The sequence below is a fragment of the Corvus moneduloides genome, chromosome 12, assembly GCF_009650955.1.
Source record: "Corvus moneduloides isolate bCorMon1 chromosome 12, bCorMon1.pri, whole genome shotgun sequence".
Classification (NCBI taxonomy): domain Eukaryota; kingdom Metazoa; phylum Chordata; class Aves; order Passeriformes; family Corvidae; genus Corvus; species Corvus moneduloides.
The window spans coordinates 12,247,830-12,274,598 of record NC_045487.1 but is presented as its reverse complement, the minus strand read 5'-3'; the positions used below and the strand labels follow the sequence as shown (position 1 = coordinate 12,274,598).

General features: G+C 38.0%; 2 long non-coding RNA genes across 9 annotated transcripts in view; one reads left to right on the top strand and one right to left on the bottom strand.

Moving 5' to 3' along the window:
* LOC116450156 overlaps positions 1–26,769 on the bottom strand; it is a 194,655-nt gene that overhangs the window by 48,307 nt on the left and 119,579 nt on the right. The window lies entirely within an intron of this gene.
* The window catches only part of LOC116450155, a 36,301-nt gene that overhangs the window by 5,377 nt on the left and 4,155 nt on the right, over positions 1–26,769 (top strand). For 2 of the 7 annotated variants that reach the window (XR_004242693.1, XR_004242694.1), the window contains exons 2-4: positions 1,165–1,331; positions 10,718–10,788; positions 17,261–18,673. This is a non-coding gene — a long non-coding RNA (uncharacterized LOC116450155). Of the gene's footprint in view, positions 1–1,164; positions 1,332–10,717; positions 10,789–17,260; positions 18,674–25,274; positions 25,529–25,896; positions 26,041–26,769 lie in introns of those variants that run through there. The other 5 variants (XR_004242690.1, XR_004242695.1, XR_004242691.1 and 2 more) reach the window with 4 other exon arrangements.

Genomic DNA, 26,769 nt, shown 5'->3' with positions numbered 1-26,769 from the left:
TTTCAGAACCTTCAATTTCCAAAGTCCATTGTGCTTTCAATTATCTTCCCACCCAGGCAAACTAGGGAGAGACTAATCAAGCATAATGTCCTCACATACTTCCCACTATGCCTTCCTCAGAGAGGTCAAAGGGCACTGTCAGATAACAATTGCAGCTTGCTCTGCTATGGGAAACACTGGTATGATTTACAGTTTATAGTCTCCATCACTAAATGTAGCCATTAGTAACAGTATGCTGAGCTAAAAAATAAGCATTTGTTATTCCAAGTTTTCCCACATGACTTTTGAGATAATCTTAGCATCTCTAAATTATTTTGATAGTGGTCAGTTAGCTTCCATAAAACAAAAAAATCCCAGCCTGGGGTAAACACTCCAGTAATGTATTTAAGGCTCATGCATTTATCTGACTGTAAATATTTGTTTTTTGAATAACACCCATATTAGCTGCTGCAAATGAGGGGAAAAAGTGTGCATCTCTCATGTTAATAAATGGGTTATTAACTGATTTCTGCCCTGGAATAAAAGGGCATAATCCAGTCATCTAATTGCCTCCTGAATTGGAAGTTTGTAGGTTGTCACAAAAAGCTCTCCCCAAGAGAGCCTTTCTTCAGGGATGAGAACTGGCCACTCACTCACCCACCTCTGTGCTAAGACTGTTCATGCTAAACTCTCACTGCCGGGAGAACGAGCACATTTTACACTTCTCTGGCACATACATCAAGCGCTGGAATCGTAGGATCATAGGCTGGTTTGGCTTGGAAGGGACCTTACAGAACATCTTTTCCCAACCCCCTGCCATGGGCAGGGACACCTTGCTCTAGACCAGGTTACTCCATCCAATCAGTCCTCCAACACTTCCAGGGATGGGACATCCACATCTTCTCTGGGCAGCCTGTGCCAGTGCCTCACCACCCTTGTGGTGAAGAATTTCTTCCTTATCTAGTCTAAATCTACCCTCTTTCAGTACAATTACATCTTCCCAAGCCCAAATTCACTACTGTTCTAGATAGACCCAGTAGTGCAGCCAGGGTTTAGTAACATGCTATTAAAGACAACTTCTACTTCCCATGAAAATTAGCTCAGTTTTTCCAATTACCAACTTTGACAACTCTCCCCTGACTTCAGACTTCCCTGAATAAATACCTAATTTGCTTCTACCTGCAGGACTCCTGCAATGCCTTCTCCCCAAGGGGTTTCTTCAACAGCTCAAAGAGTAACTGCTTGGCACTTATTATCAGGGCAGCTGGGGAAGAGGAAATTCATCTAAGGTGACCTAATTTTGGACACTCAGAAGAATGAGATCTCTAAGACAGTTGAACAAAAGGGTCAAGGTAAAAACCATCCCTGTTGATGTATGTGCCCTTTCCTCTATTCAGTTAGTGGAAAGCAGAGCAGCTGAGGAGTTTTATCCCACTGAGTAACTTCATACACAAATCATAAATGCATAACTAGGAACGGCACAACATGTGCCTCTGAATATGGTCCTTTAAATATGTGAGGCATCTATCAATAACAATAATGAAATATTGCCTTTAACCTAAGTTGCATTTATCAGAATCTACCAAAAGTGCAGCTGTCACAGTGAAAGTAACTGGTCAACTGAACATTATTTCATAATATTAATAAAAGGTAGCAACGAATGTGGAACAAACAAGAGGTTTGGCTTTGAATACCGGAATAATGTGAAATTATTAAGTTGGTTCAGCTCAGAAAAAACATAATTTTTAATCACAATATTTTGTAAGCCACAAATGGAATTCATTTTAACAATTCATGAATTAAAGATATGCTTTGAAATTGAGTTCAGCATCCTAAAAACATATATTACGTATCTATACAGCAAACTTTGGCACTAATGTAAACCAGGTTCTATTTACATTTTGATTGCTACCTCATACCTATCAATTAATGTACTGTATTCATAAAACACAACTTTCAATACCCAGCTGATGTGAAGAACTTCCACAGGCAGTTCAGGCTCAGTCTCTACAGAATACTTTGTTGGCAATGCTGTGTGTAAAGTTAAGTACTGTGCTTGTGTTTTTATCTATCTAAAATTAATCTATCTCAAGTTCTCTCAACCAATTTTTCTTAAGCAAACTTCACGCCTTAAAAAATACAGCCTTAAAGCATTAAAGCAGCCTTTTGTGTTAAGAGAACTCTAACAAATTGCATTTGAACTATTTAAACCTTTTTTTCACTGAATCCAGTAATAGTTTTGATCCAGAGAATGGCATTTTCCTCATTTAAAACAAAAACCCAAACTTAATTTTCCATTGGCTTTAACAGGAGTTTTTGGTATGCACAGCCAACAGACTTGGTCTACCTGTTAGACTCTGGCAATAAGAATACAAGGGAGGTCAAAGTGACCCTTTACTCAGTGAATAAAAGAGCCTGTGAAAGATGCCAAACCTCACTTCTTTTTATATCCATGTGATTTCAATAGTATTACGAAGGTGAACAAGGGAAGCTGAACTGGTGTTAATGTGCTCGTGACTGAGCTGCAGAACAAGCCAGAATATGCCCCAAATGATGGATTTGATTAGACAGACAGCAAGCTGAATATTCAGATGGAGCAAAAGTATCACTAAAAATTGCAAAGGCCATCTGTGTTTATAAATACAAACACACACACAAACCATGAATGCTATGGGACTAAACCCACCCCTCTCACTCACTCACTTAAATCAGCACTCTCAGTAATCTGAATCCAGTTTATTGATTCCTCTGTCTGCTGGGAAGGAGGCGGTTGCTTACACTGAAAGAAACAACTCAGCATGTCAGAGAAGGGCCTTTCAGAACAGACCAGAGCTCGGTGCATCAAACTTCTTTAAAGCAAGAATGATTATTTATTTAAAACAGGTTGAGTGTTAGTGGTTCGTCCCGTGTTCAATTCCCTTGAGAGGCACCATGTGTCCTTCCCCTGACGCCGGTGCTCTGAATGCAGATGGTTTGTCAGACACTGGGCTATTTAAGCAGCTCAGAGGCTGTGCAGAACGCAGCATCAGTGTGAAGTGAGGAATAGAAACTGCTTTGCTGCGAGAAAGAATGGTTCCATCAGGAACTCAGCATGCTAAGGGAGGGCTGGGACGTGCACACAGGCAGTGCAGCTGGCAGAGTTAGAGATCACTGGTGCGCACACAGGCTGGCGAAAAGCTTTGTGCCATGGTCAGTGCCCACTAGGGTGGAGTTCATGGCACTGGCCACTGAGCTCTTAAAAGACTGGGTTGCAGAGATGAAAAGATCCCTAGCAGTGATCTTCACTAGTTCATTTCAAAATCTGGCCCCAGTGCTATCAGTTATACTGGATGAGACCCACAGTTTGTTCCGGTAACTAGAGCTTGTTTGGTTTTATTGCACATCCCAAGAGGCTCATCTTCAAGTCTGGTGACAGTATTTGGAAGCTACACTTGGGAGTTTTTTTCTCAAAGCTTTCCATACATTTGACAGTTTTGTGTGTATCTGGCACACCTGTTGCTACCCAGGCAAGTGAGCCTCCTCACTCTGGTGCCTCAGCTCTGCACTGCGCTGCTCAGGGTGAACACCACCACTTCATTATAACATGCTAAAACTGACATATTGCCATTATGCCTAGAAAGAGATATTTCCAGGAGAAGGAAGGTTTATCACTACTATGAAGCACTGAAATTTACAATGTTTAATCTGCCAGAAACCACTTTTCTGCAAATAGACTTCCAAAGTTGACTATAATGTTGTCTTGTCTTCTGATTCCTTTATTTTCCTTCTGTGAAAGGCTTCTACCACAATAAAAAAAAAAAAAATTTGCAATCAAAACAAATCTGATACCAGGGAATGGCTTGCCCTTACTTAGTAGCTCACTAGAGGGATGAATGGCAACTTAGGCTATTTTTTTTGGTTAATATCATCTAGAGATGATATTGTTATAAATCTTTTGGTGAACCTTCTCCATGAAAGAGAAAGAAAAGAAGACAACAGCTAAATTCATCTATTTAAAGGCTACTCCTGGCAGCAGCTGGAAGATGTTGCTGTTCTTTAAGTATTATTCAGCTCATAACAATGTTTTTTCCATCCTTTTAATACCCAAACCTTCAAAAAACCTGCTGAGGGCACGTCAAACATGTTCAGCTATTACATGCAAGTAGGTAATAAAGGGACATAAGTTCCTACAACTACAGAAGATAAATAGCTTCACATACTGAAGTCTCAAGCATGTCTATATTCACCCTTTACAGAAACCCTTCCCAGCTCATTGATTCACTCTGTGAGATTTAGAAGGTTTCTTTTATGTCTCCAAATTAGGAAAGATGCTAAAAGGTGTGAGGAAATTTCTGTGTTTCTGCATTTAATTCTGATAAAGATAAGAAAAGAAATTGTTAAAAATTTAAAAACCTGAATAAAAATATAGTGATCATTATGGAACAGTTACCAGCTCTAGGCCCTCAGAATAAGTGGCAGGAACTAATGTATGCTTAGTTTGTCTCTTCAGGATTTTCTCCAGTCATAAAACCATCCATCATACTGGAATAAGCCTTTCTCATATCTTCCCTTGACTCTGCATGGATTGAAAAATATAATTGTTTGTTAAATCTCCTTCAGAAGAAATTATTAAAACAATTTGGATTTGTGTAGATTTATGTATTCAGATAGAATCATGGAATAAATGGATTTTTATGTTGTCTATGTTTGGAAGGATTATTTGAATTTGCTACAAAGATATGACCTACATTTTCAAAACCCAGTAATAATTTCACAAGAAGACTTTGATGCTATCTGTGCTTGTCAATTTGTTGAGATTGAGGATGAAGGGCTTCTGAAATTTGACCAAAAAATCAAGTTACACAGTTAATATTAATTAAAAAAAAACCTCAACCATTTTTCTGGTATTTATGATTTAAGATTACACAAAGAAAGCTCATGTGTTGCTTCTCCATCAGCAAGGAGTTTGTTTACTCTTTGTTACCATGAATACACTTGAAGAGTTTTTTGGTAATTTTCTAATGGAAAAGGAAAAAACCAAGCAGCTTTATTGCACAGAATCTTTAGAGCAGAAACCTGTAGTTTCATGTGAAGGCCTATTTAAGGAGAAAGAAATTTAAGAGATTACTTTGTAATAAGAATATACATTTTAACCTAGCAGAACACCACTAATTTTGGTAAAAAAAAGTCTGTCATATTTACATTTATAGTATGTATTAGAGAAATAATTTATGTGTTTTATGAACTCAAAATTAAAACTAATTTGAATTTCAGCTTTCATACTTGGGAATTCAATGGTTTGTTTCAAATTTTCATACTGATTTTACTGTATTCCCAAGATGGTGGGAGGCAAAGTTGGGTAGAATGGATTATTAGTACATATTCAAAGAAGCAGAGCAATTAAATGACAGTTACCCATGAGAATGGTCAAGCCAGACTGAAAATCTAGACAACAGGGGGTCTGTTTTAGGAAAGGCAAAAAAGGAGATACTTTCTGAAGGGAATTCAGAAGGTAACCTTTTTTACAACCTCTGAGTAGAGCACATGATGTATGCAATGCCTCTGATGAGAGTGTGGTGGACTGAACACCATATTCAGCATATTCAGATTCACCTGAACCTTGCTCCTGCTGAAGACAGGACAGTGAAACTTTCTGCTCATCCCCAGTGAGCATCTACTGTAGTAGTTTCACGGGAAGCACAGAGCTCATAGCACTTCTCGGAGAGTGAGAGGGTAAATTAACCAGCACCCAGAGTGAGTGAAGAAGGGGTTCTCACTGGAAGTGTATTGCAGAGCTATAATCAGCTATCAAAGAATATTTCTACAGCACTACAGTAGAACAAGTGGTAACTTAGGTTGTCCTCACTGCTGTGCCTCTCATGGGGTGCACCAGATCAGAAATTTAGACAAGACAACCATCTGTGCATCACATACCTTAGCATCATAATTGCCACTTAAACTGAGTTCTCATTGTTCAGTTTAGCATAATAATAGCAGTCTTGGAATCAGTCCAGATTCAGTACAGTTTATAAACACCATCCAATTAAACCTCTTGGAATATGTTCCCTACCAGTTTCTGAGAAACAGGTTAACACAGTCATACAAGACACCTACTCTTTCATGAGCTGAAATGGTACAGTTTATCTACAGTGTTTTAGTGATGTCACTTGTAACACAACAGTGAGAACCAGGCCTAAAATCTTGCAAAAAATTAACTGTTCTGTTGGAATTAGCATGAGAGTTTAAACTGCCTTTCAGCCAAATTTTAGCACTCAGATGACTGAAACATTGGGTATGAAACACTTTTCAAGTGAGTATCCCTCGACAGTCACAACCTGTGGTGTTACTCATTTCACCTGCAGGAAGAGATGACAGCTTCACCCTCTGTAGAGGTGATGGAATTAGGAAACACCAGAGGAGTTCTCAACATGCAGAAAGTAATAGCATAGGCACATACACACGAGGATGTAAATTCTTGAACGTGTTAATGCACTCCTCTCCCTCCTACTCTGCCAGGCCAGCTCTGCTGCCCACCTGCACACCATGTGGCTCTTTAGGGAACAGGGGCCGTGCTTCTCTCCTCTGACTTCATTACACTCTCGCACATTCACAGAGCAACAGCATGTGACAGATGATCGACTGAGATCAAGACAGGGGAAGATAACGTCAGAGTTTGCCTGTTCACACAGCTGCTCGCCACCTTTCATTCTTCCCCCAAGCTTGGCCCTACAGCACTAAAGCAATAGAGGATTGTCACAGCCTTCAGCTCTCACTGCCTGCTACAAAACCAGTGACTTACAAACAAACCCGGGCTTGAGAGTACTGACAACCAGGGCAGGTCCCTGCAGCCATTTGAGGTGCCTTCGGTTTTCATTTCCTGATGTTCTGTGGTTTTCTTTTTGCTGCTACACAACCTTTTGTCTTTCTCTCTATTCATGTTCTCCCTCACTCAACTGAGAAAATTCACAAGATTGAATTTAATCCCACAAATAACTGCAGCTGTTTTTTAGTTGACCAGACAATATTTTCACGGGGACACCCATTTGATCTTTTAAATTTTAAATAATGTTTTGTTTGAAACCTTAGTCATGTTCAATTATAACTAAAAAGACCGATTATTAAAAAATTCAACTAAGTGAAACAAATGTTTCACAAGCATGTTAAACCACAGATCTGATAAGGTTGATTACTCTGATGTTTTGCCATGTGTATAAATGCTTGTGGTAACTCTAAATGAGCTGCCACCTCTACAGTGCAGGTGGTGATCAGAAACACCAGCTCAGGCATCACAAAGCTCCTCCCAGTGAGTGCAATAAAAATGCAATATCACCTTGCTGCCCTGCTCCTGACTGCAGAGATGGGTTATCCCACATTAGCCCAGAGATCACTGTCCTTTGCAGTGCAACATACCCTTATGTGCTCTGCTGAAGACTCAAGGTCCTAAGACTTCAAACCCCAAGTCATTCAAAAGAGAATACAGGCTTTTCAATTTACAAATAATTTTTTAAATCCAGCTCTCTCTTAGTATATAAACCACTCTGTACCTTCCATTTCAATATGCTTTTATTGATGTTGTAATTCATGTCTTAAGGGCTTTTATTAGGAAATGGTACCTGCACAATAAGACACTACAACAACCTCTTGTTTTGCTAAATATCAGACTTGACACTGTTACCTGTTCTACTCTTGTACCCAAAGAGAAAAAAATAAAAAATCAATGAGGATGCTTATAAAGAGCCACAAAGGAGGGCTAGGCAGGAGGCTCGATTTGTTCCCGCCACATTTTAAACTCATGTAATACCCGTATCTTAAAAATTGTGTTACTTTCGATTTTTCCTAGGACAAGACAGGTGATGAGGAAGAACTGCCTGCTTGGTTTTTTTGCACTTTACCCTTCCTTTCCTCTCAATCCCTCCTTGTCACCAGATTCCCATATATATGAGTCACAGGAAAACAAAGAAAAGAACAAACCCTCCCATTGAGATTGTGAGCAAAGAATTAATGTCTGAAAGATCAGAGCATATAACAGCAAAAATTATATAACTGCAGTCAGATATTGAAGATATTAAGTCCTTATGAAAAGAGACTGTAAAACTGAGCTATTTTATGCCTTTTTAAAAATTTTATTTATAATCTGGCAGAAGTTTTTCAGGTTGTTATCGATGCCAGTCTTATTAATACAATAAACAGGGAACCATATTCAGAAATGGAAGCAAATAGGACTTTCAGGAAAAGCTTTGTTAAATGTATAGCATTTGCATGAATATGGAGAATTCACATAGGATTTATTTAGCAGCAAAGAAAGAAGTAGCTTTGTTAATAACCAAGATCAAATAATCACACATGAGCAAAATAGGGATAGTCCCATAGTACTCTTTGCAGATTTATTTCATTTTATAATATTAAAAAATACAATACTGACAGTTAAGCCAATACAATGCTATGTTTACACAATGCTGAAAAAGTTTTTTAACAACTAAAAAGGACAAGAAAAGGAAATGACACTAATAAAACTCCTGTTTTGATTCTGACTTTAAAAGTTTGCTGACGAATTTATTTGATTATGTTTAAATCAGGTCTAACATAACACTACTGTAATTTCTCAAATCTCAGAATACTTCGGTTAACTTGATTAAGAATACCAATATCTACAGAAATACTCCAGAAACTAATACCCAGATGAATCTTCAGCAGACTACAATCCCACATTTCCTTATATGCTTTTTCCTTTGTTTCCAATTTCTGTTCAAAAAAATTTTTTTAGTCTTCTATAAGGAATTTTGATTAACTTCCATTAAGTGCCTAATTCCTCAGAAGGTGTATTTCTGAGTGGTTCCATTGATGTATGCCAATTACACCAGCTGACAAACAGCCACTGCATCACAAAAAAAATCCATATTTTTAATGACTCCCTAGCTGTCCTCCATGTATGTGTGTATGTCATGACACACAGCTTCCTACCATCTGCACCTCTTCCTTTATATATACACGCATTTTGTATTATAAATTGCTTGGCTGTGATGTATCCTGACATTTGACATAGCAGCAGGGCTTGGGGGGGACCGTAAGTGCTGATCATTAGATTATTGTTGAAGTATTCTCTCCTTTCCTCCCCTGATCCCTGTGTTCCCTGGAGACACAGGTGTTAATAAAATCAAACAAAATGAAAATGGGTAAATTATTGCAAGCTATGAACACCTACATTTTGCCATGCCTCACTAGTTTCCAATACCACCTCATTCTTGAGACAACCAAAGAAAAAGATGCAATTTCATTCTGTAGACTGGGTGGTATAAGGAAAGGACAAAAGAGACAAGATATTGCAATCCAAAGGTCAGCGACCCACTCCCTTGTATAATTATAGCATTTCATTTATATCCTACCAATCTGTCTTTGGATGGCTGAGAGTAAATTAAGTAGCTAAAAAAGAACAATTTTGAAAATTCCTTAATAACTAGTAACTGAGTTCTAAACCTAGAGCATCATATAGGGAGATGAGCACAAGTATCAGCTTGCAATTTATTTGCTAAAAAATAATTTTAAGAATACTCAAAGATTCAGATCTGATCTAGATCTGTGTCTCACTGCTTTACTTCAGGATTCTTGAAAACAGATTTAAGTTATTCTATACACCACACAGAGTCTGTAGAGCTTCAAGGGTCTGAATCATTCTTGCATGCAGTATACATCCAGTTGAACCTTCCAGGATGGATGCACTTTATACCTCTTTGAAGTGCAGGTAGAACATTTTTGTGCGGCGTTGCTCATTTCCCTTGATCAAGCAAAAAACTCTCCCCTGCATTCTCCCAAAAACGTTTCATGCAGTAACAAAACTGTGTGAGAACATTAATGAACTTTTTGCTAATATTTATTAACAGCTGACATCTAAATTTAATGGTGGCCCACCTTTAGTAATTAGCAGAGACCAGCAGTTTAACAGTCTGCTAGCCATTGTTATTGGAGCAGCACTACACAGCTCTTAGTCTTATCTACGGGACAACCAGAGGAGCACAATAGAAAATGAATTCTGGATCTGTAGAACTGATCAAAGAGTCACTCAGTCTCTCTCCATTCAGTGCATGCAATGCCAATGACTTACCACGGTCACTCTCTCTGGCACAGCAATGTTTCACACTTCAATGTAAGGTACTAAAATGCTATAGATTGTAGAACTTTGTAAGAAACCAAATGGGAAATAATGCTCTCTAAAGGGTTGGAGGAACAGAATGAATCAAATGACTCCTGTGAAAAATACTGGAAACTCAACTATTAAAGCCAGACACTTCAGAGCACTCCAATCCCTACAATTGCTGGCAGCCAGTCCCAGGTCACACCCATTTCATTTACATGCTAAATATTGGCCAGAACTTGGAATTCAAGACTGCAGCTTTATAGAAACAACCCAATAAGTTTCCACTTGAAAAGCTGTCTAACTGTATTTATTTCAACCAGACCACAGTAATTAATATTTATGAGGATGAGTGAAAGCAGGATACTCATAGCAAAAGGGGATTATGGAAACACAAGAATGTGTGAAGATGCTGATGGGACAGAACAAATGGCACCTGAGACATAGATGCAGCAGGCCCATGAAGGGAGAAAAGGAGAGGACAACAATACATGTGTAACTGCCTATACACATGAGCACAGAAAAACTTGTTCCTGTGCTTTGTTCCACGTGCAATCCAGGAAAAGTCTTGGTACTCGTACCAAATACATTTATTACCACTGATTTAACGGGTTTATTTGACTGTTACAGGCACCCACATCTGAGCCATCCCTGATCTCAGGCCAATCAAAGTAACAGTGCACATGTTCCATTCTTCAGGGGTAAGTACTAGATCTGTTACAGGCTTTAAATGTGTATGTGTTGCATATTTCTGGATTTATATCTTACATGAATATGACCAATAAAAAGTGGACAGAAGAAGAGAGCTCCGGAAAGAACTTGTCAACAGCATTTTCAGGTGAAAAAAAAAAAAAAAGAAAAATAGGAGGTTTTGATCTGCAGAATGTGAAGTGTACAAAGTATAACAATTAAAACAGAAGGGTAGATACTTTGAGCTCATTAAAATTTTTTTTGAAGATGAAAGTCATTAGATTTCAATGAGAACTTGGAGCAGAAGCTCACACTGACATGAGAATATTTAACCTGTAGTCTACAGTGCTTCAAGCAACTGGAAGTATGATAAATAATTGCTTGGCTGTAGTAACCACATAGAAGGAAAAAAAGGATTACCCTAATCAAACACAGTCAGTGTGGTGTTGCCTGTCTCTGTGCTCCACATTTCATTCTGAAAGTTTGCAGTTATAGAAACGGAAATCCTGAGTTCTTAAAAAGGAAATTGTAAAGGATTTATTTTCCTGCCACCTCCAAGAAAACTTTGATAATATTCAGGGTCAGTTCTTCAGCTGGTATGATCAGCATAGCTCTGTGGAAGCCAGTGGATCATTGCCAATTTATAATAGCTGAATGTCTGCTTTTACTACAGGGACAACCTTATTTTAGATTTTTTTTCCTCCCTATCTCTAACTCTTTTTTTTTTCCTCTTTAAGTTAGGAACATTAATAGCCAAATACAGTTTCTGTTGTCAGGAATACCTGTCCTTCAAGGTATAAGACTCATATTTTCATGTAAGTGAGTTGCACCAGTGATTCTTACTCAGATTTCAGTATCACCACAAAGCACAAGCCAGGACCATACAATCCTTTACCATACAGGTATTTTCTATGTTATATCAGCGCAAAAAGCTAAATACTAATATTAACATAAGCCTAAAGCACAAAAAATGGGCCCTCCTGAAAAGGCAGGGTAAGCTTGTCTTAGACAGCAAAATCATGGCAAACAGTACTTTACAGGAAAGAAATGAAAAGGGTCAGAGAAGGGAAGACACTTGCACAAGTAAAGGCTCCATAAGTCAGTGGCGAAATCCAGTTATCCCATGGGAAGTACAGTGCCCATGCAGCTGGGTGAAACCACAGTCTGTCATTTCTCACAGAAGAAGATGCCATTTGCATTAGAAGCAGTATGTAATACAGTGAAAGAAAACCTTCAAAGCATTTTCTACACAATCTCTTTGCACTTCCCTAAACTCAGATCCTGAATGCACCGTGCTCAGGAATGCTGTAGCAAGTGCTCCTTGCATCCTGGGCAGCGCTATCCCTACATAAAGTATCCCTGTAGAAGAAACACCTGACTTTTTATCATATAGGTGCTTTCTGCATGAATCAAGAGGATAAAATTAAGATAACACTCTGCACTAAGATATTGCCCCTGAAGGGCTGTGGAGATAGTTGTCATTTCCTTAAGCACACACAACACAAATTTCATACCTTTCTAATCCTAGGCAGTGTTCCCTTTAGCCAAATTTCATTCTTCTAACAAAACGAGAAGACCTTTATGCTTACTCCGAGCCTGGTGGCAGCAGGCAGTGGTGGCAGTGGCCCACTCTGTAGTGAAAGATCTGCAGGACACACGAGCACACCCCTCCTAAGACATCCACAAATGCAGCCATTTAATTCCAGCCAGACTCAAGCATGGCACCTTCCTCGAGTGAAATTCTGAAATTCCTGCTGTTTCTCTTCACAGCTCTGCCTTGCTAAGGTAAGGACACAGAGCTCCCAGGTGTTCCCAGGCTCTCATTACTGCTGTCCTGCCCGTGCTGGTAGGGAATCAATGCCACCACAATTGTGTAAACATACAAAAACCAAATTCTCAAAAGAAGCCATCTAGGAAGGAAAAATGAAAACATTTTATTCTGCATATATTGAAAAAAAAGCAGTTTTATTCTTTCATATGGAGAAAAGGCTCTAGGGAAAGTAGCTGATTGTGTGGAGCCTCTTGGTTTTGACAGTAATTTCTTTGCCTTCTTTGGCAAACAGGGGTTCAGGGAATACATTTCTGACTGACTTGGGTTGCAGAAGTAGGCTTGTATAAGTCCACAGCCAAAAAGCCTGATGGTAAGGGTGATGGTAAGCATGATGCTAGACCAATATCCATCCATTTCTAAAAAGACAAAGGGAAAAAACCCTGAAACATGCTAATCTACAACAGAAATATATAAATAAAGACCTAACTACTTTTAGCCAAAATAGCCCTGAAGAAAATTTCCCAAGAGACTAGAGCTCTAGGGCTGGAGGAAGAGTCACTGGGCAAAGACAGCTTTTGGAAAGCAAGTTTTTTATTTAAATGAGAACAAGATGTTTGGAAAAGACTATGATAGATGCCCTTCATAACTTCTCAGAGGATCTACCAACCCAATAATTTTCTCATTTGACTGGTAATGAAAGAAACTAGAGTTACATTTCTTGCTCTGGTAAAACATGCTCAGAGTCTGCATTTCTCATATCCCAGGTGACTGCCTGGACCACCTAAGAGCTGTTGAGTTTGAGTATATTTGTGTTGATGTCCTTTTTTAGACCTTTCACAAAATATGTGATGAAAATGTGCATTTTTTCCCACAAATCATTTGCAAAGGAAGGTGAAGCCAAAAGTTAAGAATGAAAAATGAATCATCTGAGATATACTTTGTTAATCAGTGCTGACAGCTAAAAACTGTAACTTTTCTGAAAAATCTTTTATCTGATTGGATCCTCAGATTTCAACTTGGTAAGCACTAACTACCAAGTTACATCTATTTTGTTGCAAAAGAGGTCTTTTGCTATCACTTTTTGCTGGAAATCCCGCCATTGGTGAAACTGAGAAAAGCTTGTCAGGAGCCTGTTTCACTGGAAGATTCCCTATCTGCTTCTGGCTATTTTGCAAAACAAAACAAATTATTTTGTTACATGGAGCTGCTGAAAAAATGTGGGTGTACAAGATGTCATGTGGCAATTGCTTCTGTGTAAAGACCAGGCCACAACAGTGGTCACTATGAAAAACTTTTGCCACAGTCACTGGCAAATGTTTTGGTGGAATAATGTGCTCTGCATTTGCAAACACTGGTAAAAACAGGTTTCATTAACATCGATAAAACCTCCCCAGAATCCAGCAGAAAACTCCCATTATAACTTTAAATAATTCAAGCAAAAAAGGAACCCTTTCCTGAATATGTTCTGAGATAAGAATGTTTTCTAAATATTTAAGAAAGGAAGGGGGGAAAAAGGTTAAAATATAAGGGTAAACTTACATGCAATCCTCCCAGTACATCACTGAGTAGCTGTCTAAACATTGTACATTTAATATCCTTACCACAAAATATTTATATTCCTTTGCTGCTTTGTTACTGCATAGCCCTACAACCTGACTATCTAGGACTAAATCTGAAAGCAGAATTCAGGCACACTGTAGCATTCAATGTTTAGAAAATCCTTTGCCCTTGCAGTATTCATAATCTTATTATGTTAAATTTAGCTGGTCAAGTTCTGCTCTTACTTGTACTTCACATCTGTCAACTTAGGGCGTATAGGGCATACATCAAGGCAGCATTTAGCTCAGCATAGGGAGAGATTTGATATTTGAAATATATTCATCTTTTGAAAGCCACATTTTTTCCAGTAATAAATGCTGAAACCAGTGTCCCCAGCGCCATGCAATCTCTGTCCTTTCCCACTCAGCTAAAGATGGTATTAAGGAGCTAAAACGAGAGAACTATTGCCATTTGGTTCCGTAGCGTAATGGCTCGGTATCATCCTCCCGACGCTTTGGACACTTTGTTTAACAAGGAAATCAGCTGGAGCACAGGAGCTGCTGAGGAGTTCCAGGCTGAGGGTCTGTGCTGGGCTGCAGGCTGTGCGCTCCCGTGTCCCCAGGCTGCACGGACACCCCTGCGGGGCCCCGGCAGCTGCTGCAGCAGGAGCACTGCAGGCACTGCCCGCCCGCTCTGTCGCACAGCAGCTGCACACATCAAAGGCAAGCAAGGGAAACTGGCAGCTGCAAAGGCTGAGGTGGAAACAGGATTCAATCCACACGAGTTTTGTAGATGAGTTGTTTTCTTCATTATATCAATATATAAAGAGAAATAAATACTTGCAAACAAGCACACAGAGCACTGATTCCTCAAGCATCCTATTGGAGTCCCAAAGGCTTGGTCCTATTAAAATAGTCCTTTTAAAATACCTTAGTTGTATTGAAAAAATGCTCCAAAAATCTCAGGTAAAATTTTATTGTTTTCCTCGGGTAAGCAGAAATCATCAGAGCAAGTAAACTTACTATAAATAGTGTTTACTGTCATTAAAATGTCTTTGTTTCCTTATATTATGTACATGGAAATAGAAAACACAGACGGTCAGAGTGCCCAAGGTGAGAGAAGACACCTGTGAAGGTGACTTAATTTCTTCCTCTGACCTTTTACAGCAGTGAGTCAAAATAGAAAACAGGCTTATAAAAATTCCATTTTATGCCTGTAGTGTACACACTGTGTATGTTTTGGAGGGGCACAAGATGCACTACTTTCATCTGACTGTGTAACAGAGGACACAAGTTATTAGCAATAGCACTTATAAGTAAGAAGCACTTGTATGGAGAGATGTAATGACTGTAGGGATTTGTGTTGAAATTCTGTTTCAAATAGTCAAAAAACCGGTAAGCAGTGAAAAATGGCACCTATTGCTCAACTTTCAAACATATGTGCAAAAGACCAAAATCAGACCTTTTAAACTGACTGCATGCATTACACCAAGATATTCCAATCATTTTAGTTGAAGCTCTCCAAAATGTCATTCCAAAATTTTCTGCAGCACTTCAAAAATTTCAGTACAGAAACAAAGAGATGGGAACAACAAAACTAGCTGAACTTCAATATTTTGATATCATTGCTTGTAACTAAAGACTTTTTTTTTTTTTTTTTTTTTTTTTTTTTTTTTTTGTTGGTTTGGGTTGGGCTTTATAAAATTTATTTAGCACCAAAACAGAGCCTGGTGAAGCACTGTCACTCCTTTTTATTACTGGAAACAACTTTATTTTTTAAAAAGTCCTAGAAAATCTAGACAGATTTCCATTACAGATATTTTAGGTTAAAGAGGTAGCTGCATGTCCACTTAATCACAGGCAATTGCACTTGCACACCTGAACTTGCTCTGAGCTTGTCTGATGAATTATCTCTGATTAATTTTCTTTGTTTTACACAAACACATTGTTTCCCATCAAACAAAGCAACTAAATAGATGTTTGAGACCAACACAATCCTTCCCATGTACAAGGTTAGGGATATTACAGTTTAGTGCTCTGAAGCTGTTGAACACCTCAGTTTTACCAGCACTAGTTTGATGTGTTCAGTGCCAACAGTTGCAACACTGAGATTTAAATTTTAAGATTAAATTTAGGAGATAAAATCATCAAGATAGTTCTATCAGCTATAATACTAGAATATGTATGCCTGCAGCATTATATACAATGTCAGATTCAAAGAGACCACTAGAAAATATCAGTTGGTGTATTCAACTTGTTTCTCAACCTGATTCCCACAAGACCCTCAAATCAAAAATCATCAGTGCTATTTTTTCCACGTTTTACTTTTCCATTTCTAATTGTTTATAACTCTTCATAGAAGCACTTCTAATTCAGCTACTCAATATTATATAGTTTATGTGATATTTTTCAAGATACAGCTTCTGCAACTGCCTTTATACCTTTAGGCTTTGTGACTTGACGTCACAATGGTCTTGATTTATTAGAAGATAAACCTTTTCCAATGCTTTTTTCTTTAAATTGCGAACTGTAAATAACTTACCCAATACGAAAAATGCTAAGTAGCTCCTTTGAAACTCTAATGGAGATACAGTTATATCACTCACTGCAGAATCTTTGTATTAATGCTTTATATATATATATGTTGGAACATATAGGAATGTAACCTGCACCTTACACATTTCTGTGTGGGTCTGCTGAGACACAGAAATTTGGGTGGGGTGCAGCTAGCCTATTCCAAAACAGATGGAGAGATTTTGTTGCTGTATTTGTGTCTTATAGATTTTTACTTGAATGTTCAATGGCATAACATTGCTGTTAAGTATAATTCAACCAACAGTTTCTGTCCTTTAATTATTTCAGTTCTGTGGTTCAGCAGGTCCATGCTTCCCAACTGTCAAATCATCACTGAATAAACCTTCCCACAAAGTTTAGCTCCAGTACATCCTCGTTTTCTGTCAGTAACAGCATTTTCTGCCTGTGCTTAAGCGTTGGCATGTGAACTTCATGGCACATGTTGATGTCAGCAACCAGGATGGAGTCTGGATGGAGGGAGGACTGACTGGGCAATGCACCATATTCCTTGTGTTTGGAGCTCTGGCTCTGACCATATTAAACCCAAGTCCTAGGCTAACAAGCCTTCCTAATTACTCCTCTGTTCTCTCTTCCCTACAGGAACCATTTCTAGCACATTCTGCCACCAAGCAAGCTCTGCTCCTCCAGCCCTATCGCCAAAGCCTATAGAGTTCAGAAGATCTTTTCTCCCTGGCAGCCTTAACAAATCATTTTTCCAGCCTTGAAATTCTTCAGAACACTGTCAGGCTTTGCTATCACCAACCCACTTTTTCCAGAATGAAGTTAAGTGCTTATCACTTAAAAATTTAAACAGTAATTGCTTAGTAATGAAAACTTGAATTGATCGGAGAGTAAACTTCTGCTAAGTGACTGGCAGAATTCCAGCTCCAGTCCATAATAATCAAAATTCACTAAAATAGCATTTTAAAATGTCTTTAGTTTGAAAACTATTCTATACCCAAGCATGTGAAGGTCTAGATGCAAGATAGTAATTTTAAGTGTTTCCAGGATTGAGCCAAAAAAAATGTTTCTGAATTAACAATTGCTAATTTGGGGTTGAATAAAATCTCTGTGCTCATCTTAAAAATGTCTAAATTATTAAAAATCATATTCCTCCTTCCTTTATTGCACCTGCTTGTTTTGTCAGGTACATCAATCCCTCTTAAAAATGTATGCCTCAAGAGAAAGACACTCGGTTTCCTCCAAACCTGGTGCTCAGGATGGAGACTCTTCCATTCTCACCTTGACAGGCTTTACTATTGATTGCCAAAGCTACTGTGTAACCTGAGGAACTTTCCTCACCTTCTAAAACAGCATTCTGAATTTTCACAGCTTCAGAAGCAATACTGCCAGAAATGAAGCAGCTAATTCCCTGTATATTCTGCTCTTTTACTATGGGTGCTGGTGGAACTGAGCAGAGATGTTTAACGCAATGTTACTTGTGAGACACTGGATTACACTGGATAATGAAAAGGAAATAAATGCAAACTGAATTTTTAGCATACCATTAACTATTCATTGGATTGGACTGGATTCCTCTTTCTAGTTTTCAGAAATTGCAGAAGAAACATCCTGAAAATATGCAAAGCACCAATGCTACTCCTTAGCATCCCTTAATTGTATTTAGTCCATGTTCAAAATCCCAACCCATTTCTTTAAGATCTCCTTCATGTCACTAGAGCTTTGCAGAGGTTTTGGACAGGGTTTCCAAACACAGACCAAGACAGTTTCTTTTGCTTTTACCTTCAGGGCCACAATATGAGAAGCTTCTGGCACTCTGATGTGCTGTCACTTTTTAATGCAAACTCTGGAAGTTCACGGACACAACGCTGCACAATGTGAGGAAGATAAATCACAGTTACTTCAAGCCAGTTGACAGCAGTTTAAGCAGCTGCAATCATCAACCACCAAGGGAGTTTCTTCTTTTATCTTACTAAATGCAAAAGTATACCAGGAACTGGTAATATCACTGGACTATCAGGAGTCCTGCTTTTACATAAATATCAGCAAGCGGTAAGTAAATTCTGTTGACGAAATGTAATAAAACAAAGACTGTTTCAAATATGACCATTCCCTGATGCATTCTGTAGCCCCGTCTTACTCACTTATTGCATGCTGCTGAGATTATAAGGTTTGCTTTTATCTGTCAGAAATCAATATTTCAAACATCGGATAAAAGAGGAAATTGAACTGGGAATAGGCTGAAGTGCTGTAAAAACTACAAAGCACAATTATCAAAAAGCACTTAGAGTACTTAATAGGACACACATATAAAAATGCTCAAATTAATGTCAGGGAACTATAATGAGAACTTTTTCTGTGCTTTTTGATCCAAATGCAATGCAATTCGAGCGCAGCCTGGTCAGTCAATACAGTTTTCAATTTATATGAAACCCTAAGGATTTCTAGCAATCCATTTGCTAGAACTGAACCATTACATATGATTGGTTAATATTTCAATTTATTGAAAATACATTATTTTGTGTAAAGTGTTTAAGTTGTTGAGGTTTAATCATTATAAACAGTTATGATAAAAATAGATCTTTGGGTAAACAAAGACCTTACAGTCAAGCTTTTAATAAATACTAGTATAACTAGACAATTGGATTTTAAGAGGAATAGACATAAGGAAAAACTGCAGATATGGGGTGGTGAGATGAGACGAAATTGTTGGAGTAGAATGGATCTTTATCAGCACACATTAAGCTGAGAAGAGACTTTGTAAAATGTTGGAAACCATAGTTATTTTATGCAAAAAACCTCCTCACTATTAACTTTAGTGCTTTCCCCTTAGATTTATATATTCATTTATCATCTTTAATGCTACTGAGCTAGAGGTCTTTACAAAACTATGCTAGATCAGAAATCACTGCAAATGAAAGTGTACATGTCTGTATGAACACACCAGTATCCATGGAAAACAGATTGAGAGACTTCAGAAAATTTGATATGAAACACAAAGAGCTGCAACACACAGAGGAGTTACAGCTAGGATTTGAGCAACAAAGATGCACATTAATTAAATGGTTGTATCCAATTGTACCACTCTTTCCTAAGCTACACCCCACAAGGAATAACAAGGGACTCTTGGAAATCTTTCTTTGTCAAAAGTTATCCTTAAAATTACACTTAGTGTGTATACTTTAACCAGACACTTCTTTTATATGAGGGAACCTTAACTCCATCCCAATTAAAATGTGCTTCTTACTGGAACTACACCAAACTCCCTGAACTATGGATCAGACTGTAGTTTCCACTTACATATTGTTTCATTAGCCAAACACCTTCCCACCACCTTTCCTCGATATAGTTTTGAGCCTAACACAGTACAACCTCTTAGTTAATATCCCTACTTTTTAACATCTAATCTGAATCTTTGCTACCATAATTGTAGTCCTACTTCTTGGCCTATTTTATGTGATGAAGAAGAGGTTATAGTATTCCCTTATGCAACAAATTTGACTATGTAGGCACAGTCATCACACGGGATCTTTCCAGCACACAGGTTCTGTGAATTGTACAATCAGGCTCTGATCTAGACAGTTAATGACTTATGAAATTCACCAAGTTAAACTGCACAATACACAGCCAAAATCTCTCTTCTAATAATTCTGGTCTTTTGTATGTTAAGCAAAATGTCACATGATGTAATTGAGGGAACTGGCAAAGGTATACCCTAAAAAATTTTCACATTTGAAAACAACTTTGACAAGATCAAAAATAAATAGATTGCTTCAGCTGGATACTGTAGGTGGTGTCCTGAATTTTCAGATTTCCTGAACCAACAGACTGGTTTTCTGAATCAACAGAATCATCACAGAGCATATAACTTTTTCCAAACAGTACAGATTTCCAAATAAAAAGTAATAATAATTGTTTTGTTTTCTCTGAGAAGAAAACATGCTATGATCTGGTAAGGTAATTGTAGTTATGGCAGTCATAATTGCATAATGCACATCACAGCAGCTTCTTCTATTGCACCTTATTGTATTTTTTCCTTCAATTATTAAATTCAGAGGGTTAACCTCAGAAGAAAATGCACTTGTCTTTACATACACTTGAATTGTTACTGCCATTTAAAACTAATCAATGTTTTCTTTAGTACCATAATAGCTTATTTGCAAAGCACCTCTTCAAGAGATATTTACACGGTGTTCTGGAAGTAAACATGTTTCACATTCTAAGAAAAACTCCCAATAAAGAGAAAGAGGGCTTCATTCTCATCTCAAAGTTCAGTGCAACTAAAGTGACTTAAAGGGCTTAAAAATTTGTACAAAGGGAGTGGCTACTAGATTATACCCCTACGTTCATAAATAATACAAGGAAAAACTATTCATTGTGCACAACCCCTATATCCTTAGAGAAGGCCAGGAAATTAATTTTCAAAGGCACAGCATATAAATACATGCTTTCATTAAAGTTAAGAGGAAAGAAAACGGTTAAAATCTTATTGTTAACTTATGTTTAAATACACCTTCCTTAGAAATAATATACCATTCCTGACTTGGACCTTCGACTGCATAAAATTCAGAGGTCACCAAGGCCTCATTGAGGGTGGAAAGCCCAAGCTACTCCAGTAAAGTCAGAACATGCACTCAGAGTGCAGTTTGACACAAACAGGAATGTTCACATCACTTTCCTCTAGGAATATAGGGGAGATTTCTAAATTAGTCTCCACAGACTTCTTCAGAAAGAGGTCAGAGAAACCAAGTTAAGTAAAATGAGTATCCCTAATGTCTCAAGATCTGAAGTTATCTAATAAAGAGTAGTTTTAATGAAGGAAAAACAAAGTGTGCACAAAACTCACAAGCAGCCTTTTTTCATTTCCAAATGTAAACATCTACTGCTTTAATAAGCAGAACACCCCCAGCTCAAGCTATGCCTGTATTTAAATACATGAAACCCATTGATTCCAGTAGGGCAGCAAGTCTGTCACTACAATGAAAGTTATAAACCCAAAGCTGGTAGGGGGCCAAGCTTTGCCAAAAGGAAGAACCAGAATTATAACTGAAAGCACTGGACACAGGGTCTGCCACAAAGTAATGCAATGAGCTGTGCCAATGCGACCATGTTATATAGAATATTATTTCCTGCCCAAATTTTAAATTTTTCAGTACATTTGTATCCGTGAATTTGGAATCTATTACTTTTATCATCTGTATGTACAGCCAATATTTTGTATTTGCAATCTTGAAAATTTAATGGGGGGGGCAGAAAAATTTTGTGGTTTTTCAGTTTATTGTTACTGCTTACTTATTACTTATTGTTACTGTTTAGTGTTACTGCTAACGATATGTAGCATCTATCATATATTGCAAGTACTCTTCCATTACAGAAATCAGTTCAGTCCCTGATTTCCTTTTATTAACCAAGATTATCTTTCCAGCTGGTTTTTAATTAAATATTTTGTTAAGGATCATTAAGGAGTTATATAAACTCCTCATAGTTCTCACTGCTAATCATAAACATTTCATCCAACTGTGCTATAAATCTGAAATTTGCCTTCCAGTTTTACTACAAAGCCTTATTAGAATAGGTATTGAAAAAAAACCCCAAATCACCCAACAAAACCTCCTTCATTTCCAAAAGAGACTTTCCCAATTAAATTAATATAAAATATTAAATAATCAAGAATTAGGTTAGAATAGCGTTATTAAAAATTAATACCAGGATTTTTCCATTCTTCTTCACTTGAGTTAAAATAAAGGCAGCTCAAAATTATAGATTATTCCTTCTCTTTAAAAAAGGTAGAAGGTGGTGAGACAGCATCGGGTAGATGCACAGTAGTAATGGATTATGCAGATTTTTCTCTCCTGGGTCACTGTTATGAATCTGATCCAAGACAGCAATGACAAAATGTCAGTGCCATTTTATGGCTTTTAGCATGAAATCCCGACCCTGTGAGGTCAATGGCAAAACATCAGTAGTGCCAGGATTTTCACCTTTTGAATCTCTAAGATGCAGAAAGAATTAAGGTCTGACTCAGCATCCATCGACTTTAATGGGAGTTACACTAAGTTCAAGGTGCTGGTTTTTAAAAGTCCTTAAGTGCTGCTTTGCTTTAATAAGAACTGGATCTTTCAGATGACTCAAAAACTGCAGCATTAAAACGACAAACTTTTATCTTTAAAGTTAAATATTCTGATGACTCTCATCCCCTTGCTCCGCTGTCTGGATTACTCTGCCCCATTAGGCTGAGCATTGGATAAGGGCTTCTTTCACCGCATGTATTCCCTCCTCTTGCTTCTTTCTCTGAAAGCAAAATCCTTGTCCCAGATGACACAAGGTTCAAAACCTCTTGGATTACCATGTTTGTGGCCCTCAAGTAGTCTGGCACAGACTGTAGCTTCTGCTCTGCATCCTGTCTGGTCCACTTACAGTCTATTCCCATAAACTCCTACAAAACGTGAGGTCTCGGGAATACAGGAATAGTAAACCTTCGGGTCAAAATGACCAAATTAACAAAGCAGCAGAAGTCATCAAACCTGTTTTTTGGAGTGATTAATTCAAAGAAAATCCTTATCAATTTGCTGAAAACGGGCAGAGGTGGCTTGTTATTTTATTTCATTTGCTTTGATAGTGGATGCTCTGTAGAAAGGACATTACCATCCATTTTAAACCAGCAGTTGCAGGAACTGAAAGTGTTGCCACTTTGCAGGCTTGAAGAGGTTTGATCCTGAAAAGGAAATAAGAATATAATCCAAATGAGCTGTCAAATTTTAAGTGTTTAACCAAAATGGAAACAAATTTCCAATATCAAATGATTTGTTCATGGCCTCCAAAAATAGTAAGGTACACAAATATAAAAAGAATGTCTTGCTGTAACATGTGCTTTCCAGACGTATTTCACTTGCAGTTCAGGCTTGTGCCTGAAATAAAAGTATTTAGCTATGCTGAAAACCACCCAGGAATTAAACTGGATGAAAGCATGCTGAGGAAGTTGTTGGAGGTTTAATTACCTTTTCTTTTTTTTCTCTTTAGTGGGAGTTCTGAATTCTGGAGGAGTAAAACTCCAGTCTCTACTGTATTGAAATGATATTTTTTTAGCACTCCAATCATTGTCTCTACTTGACTAAGACATTTCTGTGCTAAAGCAGGTGCATTTACTTTTCAAGTATTATTTTACTAATCAATTGAAAAATTACCTCCATGAATGACAGAAGTGCAGACCTTTGGAGTATTTCATTAAAAGGAGCAAACATTAATTACAAATCCAGCCCAACCTTTGCAGACATAAATTATGGGACGGATCTATTTTCTCCATGCTTAATTGCAGGCAGTGACTAGCTCTTTAAATTATTATCTCCAAGGCATGAATGAAATTAGAATGGATTTGGTGATATTCTCAAGGCTTATTTGTATCTAAATAACTTGGCCATGTACTATCTGGAGATATAAGGAAAATTAGGTGAAACACATTTGAGCCTTTAAACAGTGTTAGCTTACCATGAAAAAAATCAGGAATTGCAAAACGGAATTAGAACCTTAAAGTCTTTGCAGACAGGAAGGTCTAGATGCAGGTTTAACAACGAGATAGTTAATAACGTCCAAGTATTTTTCTTCTAATGTAAATTCTCAAAATTTTAGGTGTTTATAACTTTCTGCAGCATTCATGTTTCAGGCAGAATATTCCAGGCAATACCTTTCCTAAAAGGTGATATTTGCATTTCAAGAAAAATAAGTACTTTTCTAGTGAAGTAAAACCCCCTTCCTACAGAATTAAGAAGGTTGAAAATTTTGATTTTGTAATAGGCACAGTGCTGACATGTTTATGATCATACCAAAATTTGGCAGGAAAATAGATGGACTGATTGGTCCATTGAAACATGCACAGAACAGAAGGTGCAGTTTGCTATGGTGAAGAGTGAGAAATCAATAGAGAATGCAAGGATTATTTTTTAATACAGTAATGAAGACAGAAAGGTATATTTTTTTAAAATGTATATAATGACTTAGCTATTACATTGGAAACAGGAAGCCTTCTTCTATAAGAACTCTGTTCTTTATATACTACAGAAGGTGTGAACAAATGAGTCTCAAAAGACTCCACGGGTACTGCCTGACCTGTGTTTTTACTACCCTTCTACCACAAAAGTTAATAATTTGGCATTGCATACTTAAAAAAAAAAAAAAACAAAAAAACAGATAATGACTTGCTTGGAGTTCAATTTACTTGTCTCATGATACAATAAATACCAAGCTGAATTCTCACAGTGTTAATCATTACCCTGGGAGAGGGCATTTGCTTAAATGCATTCCTTCAGCTTTGATATGTGTCATGAATACATTGGCAGGTATTTGAACAGCAATTTCAAATATGCTGAAGATGTAAATAAGTTCAAGTCCCCCCCACCCCCCCCCAAAAGCCAAACTCTTTCCACCTTTTAACTTCTGGATATAAAGTCACCCTCCATCTCTGCTACAGGAACAGCCTCTGAAAGTAGAATAACAGAAGCTCTGAAGTTGGATCTTTTGATGTACAGAGGAAGCCCAGCTCAGATTCAGAGGGCTTATTTGTGCCAGACACCATGCCAAAAGCAGGGCAGGGTACCTATAAAAGGAACATTCCTCTGATATGGTACTGAGTTTTTTTTTTAATTTTCTACTTTGACAGACTTCTCAGGCTCATAGCAAAATATTTCTGGCACTGAGTTGAAGACTGTGTAACAACATTGGAGGATTTCTTAGAAAAAAAAATACTCTGCTGGAACATTCGAGATTGGTTCAAAAACTTTGGAAATACCTGGTCCAGCAGAGAGAAGACTTCACGGGCTTCATCATTTTAAGTGTCTTGCTTAGGACAGGGAAGAGTGAGAAAACCTATTTGCTAGGATTTTGGAAGTATTTATGTCCCCTTTCCTCTCCATGGTATTTCATCTTAATTTAAAAGTGAGGAGTTAAAGATTGATATGGAGCTTGGGAAAAGCATTCAAGCAGAGGAGCATGGGGGACAGAGTGAACCCTTTACCCATATGGCTTGAGAAAGGCACTGCTTGGCAATATGTTTCTGGGAATGATAATATCATAGGTAACCTATTTGCTCTGGAATCTAAATCAGGGCACCACACTTAAACCACATGCATCTACACTGAAGGTAAATATATTATGAGATTCTCATAATTCTCATAATACACAGGCCCGAATGGAATGTATGATTTTTCAGAGATCTGGGTAAATTCCTCAGTTTTGATAATATATCAGTCTATTCATTGATCATGTCCTTTCTATTTCTTTAGAAAGAAAAACACCACGAACAATTACTGGCTTTAACACCTTGCAGCTTATATATAGCTTCTCATATAAGGAAGAAACACCTTAAGCACACTGGGAAGTTAACACCAATACAATTTATAAAATGTAGATATGTTGGAGCAGAGAAGGTAGGAAATTAGTTAAATGTGAGTTTTAAAAATTAAGATACTTTCTTCATCCAGGCTTATGGAGAACAAACAGAGCTGATAGAATATGTACTTTTAACCAACAGACAATTTTTCCCCTCTGAATACAGAATTGCAGACACAACTTTGCTTCAAGTTGCAAAAATTGTGGATGGAAATATTGAGGAATCACAATTTTTATCTAAATATTAACCACTGGTGTATTAATTCCTGTTTTACAGTCTAAATGTAGGCAACTGCTTAGTCAGACATTGATATGCACCAAAACAACATGCATTAATTACAGCTAAGCAAGAGTGTGAGCAAAGACTGCTGCGAGTCAGACCCCAGGTCACAGAGCAGTGCAGCTTCTCTGCCCCAGCGAGGTCACAGCCTTTCCAACCAGGGCTGCAGCAGCTCACGGGGCGGCTGTCCCCACTAAAGGGTGCAAGGCACAGTGTGTGACAGAGGGGACAAGCACAGGGCACTAATAAGCAGTTCAAGTGCAGCTCCTCCATCAGGACTACAAGCGGAGCCCATTTGGCTGGAGGAGCCAGGAACACACCCAGACTCTGGTGCAGACACAGCCCATACCCTGAGCTCACAGAGGGCAGGATCCCAGGGCACATCAATGCCCCTGTAGCCCAGCTCCAGAGAACTCCAACGAGTTCATGTGCCTGGACATGGAGCACTGCTCCCTGTGATCCCAACAGGACTGAGGAGAAGCACGGT